The following is a 2160-nucleotide window of genomic DNA, read 5'->3' on the forward strand; positions in this document are numbered from 1 at the left end:
ATTTATGAAAAACCTTTATCATCAATTTCTATATTTAAAAAGCACGTGCTGTGAAAATACATGTATATGTAGTATACGCGTTAGTGTTTAAGTTTCGGTTCATTATAATACAGGTAGAATAATAAACCAAAAGATCTACATGCCATGTGTAAAATTTTCATAAGAGAGTAAAATCATACTAGTGCATTCCACTTTGCATATAATGTAAACAAAGAAAATATATAATTATTTGTTTAGAAAACTAGATTCGTCAACACATTTCTGATAACGATATCTGCACGTGTATCTAACTAAATACAATTTTTCAAAATCTAGTATATTGGTAAATAGATTACATATGTATACCGTATTTATCACGCCTCAGACAAAATTGTTGAAATCTAATTAGTCAGATCTTGGTCACAAGACGCCGTGAAAAAAAGCCGCATCATGCGAGAAAAATCCATGTTGAGCGAGTAATTTATTGTCGGGTTCGGCTTGCAGCAGTGACAAAATTGGCGAAGCGATAAAAGAAAACCAACAAACAGTGGAAATGCTGAATTGGACTTTATCATGGTTTCTCATTTTACCCATTCTCTATCAGTGAAGAACTTGCCTTGGCTCAGTGAAGAATTTTTAGAGTCTCCATTTTCTCAAAGTTGTGAACCACTCCATCGTCGTCACGGTAACCATAGACAATTGTAGGAATACCCACCAGGAAACTCTGGGCCCACCACTTTATAACTTAAACTTGTAAGTAAAACATAGACTTAAACATTTTCTTGATTTCAAGGTTGATAGTTTCAGAAGTTATGTCCCTTATCACAGTTCAAGCGTAACTATATCTCCTCCTTACTTTATGAAATTCCTCTCTTGTCTATGACTTTCTAGTTGCCGAGTTGTCTTAAATTCTACACATTTACAGGATTCTTTGGCATGAAGGTCAACAGCATCAACTTCTCCGGAGAACACTGCATAAAGAAAAACAATTTTATATAATACTTTATAGTTTTGAAATAAATAAAAAAAAAACCCAAGAAATGTTTGAGAAACATATATGACCCTGTGGTACAAAAATGAAAAGAGTTACACACGTGACATTTAATTGATAGTAGTGCAAAAACAATTCAAGAAATTGAGAGGACAATATCTTCCTATGTCCAAACCGCCGCGGTGGTCTTGAGGTAGAGCATTCGCCCAGCATGCGGACGGTCAGGGTTCGAATCCCGGCCACGACAGACCTTAGTCGTTAAAAGAGGTAGTGACAGTTCCATCGCCAAATGCTCGGTATCAGGTGTGAATGCAGTGGCGTAGCTTCCATTGAGGCAACTCGGTAAAAAAAAAAAACCCAGCTTTTACGTTGTTAAAATGTTGATAGCCTCTGGGGGGCTCAGCCCCCCAGACCCCCTGCCTCGGTAATATTCGATCCCAAGCTACGCCTATGGAATGTCACGAGTCCTTGGAAATGACCTTAAAAACGGATGCCCCGTGTCGCAGTAGGTGTGGCACGCTAAAGAACCTCGCTGCACAATGGCCGTAAGCATCGAGCATATGCCTAAATTTGAAGCCCTTCACCGGTATTGGTGATGTCTCCATATGAGTGAAAAATTCTTGAGAGGGACGTTAAACAAACTACAATCAATCAATCAATGCTATGTCCAAAGTGAATTGACCCTAGACCATGTGACCTCAAAATCAATAGGGCTTGTCTACTTCTTAGAATGTATCAGTGTACCAAATTTGGTGTCAATCACGCAAATGATTCTTAAAATATAGAAGACAATATATTATTATGTCCAGTTTCACTTTTGACCTTTGACCATGTGAACCCAAAATTAATAGGGGTCATCTACGTCATATGGTGTACCATTGTACTAAATTTAATATCCATCAAGCAAAGGATTCTCAAGATATTTAGTGGACAGTATCTTCCTTTGTCCAGAGTGGATTGACCCTTGATCAATAACCTCAAAATCAATAGGGGTCATTTACTCCGTATGATGTACAAAGTTTTATGTCTGCCAAGCAAAGGGTTCTGAAGATATTGAGCAGACAGAACATTCCTATGTCCAGTTTGACCTTTGACAATGTGACCTCCAAATCAATAGGGGTCATCTATTCCATATAATGTACCAAGTTTGATGTCTTTCAAGGAAAGGGTTCTCAAGATAATGAGCAACG

The 2160-nt window shown here is 37.8% G+C and overlaps 1 long non-coding RNA gene across 1 annotated transcript; it reads left to right on the top strand.

Annotated features, from left to right (window-relative positions):
* The first annotated feature begins 426 nt into the window (after positions 1 to 426).
* LOC130054257 (uncharacterized) lies at positions 427 to 1020 on the top strand. The gene is made up of 2 exons (XR_008802555.1): positions 427 to 732; positions 905 to 1020. It is a non-coding gene; the product is annotated as an uncharacterized LOC130054257 (long non-coding RNA).
* The last annotated feature ends 1140 nt before the right edge of the window (positions 1021 to 2160 follow it).

Source organism: Ostrea edulis, chromosome 4, assembly GCF_947568905.1.
Source record: "Ostrea edulis chromosome 4, xbOstEdul1.1, whole genome shotgun sequence".
Taxonomy (NCBI): domain Eukaryota; kingdom Metazoa; phylum Mollusca; class Bivalvia; order Ostreida; family Ostreidae; genus Ostrea; species Ostrea edulis.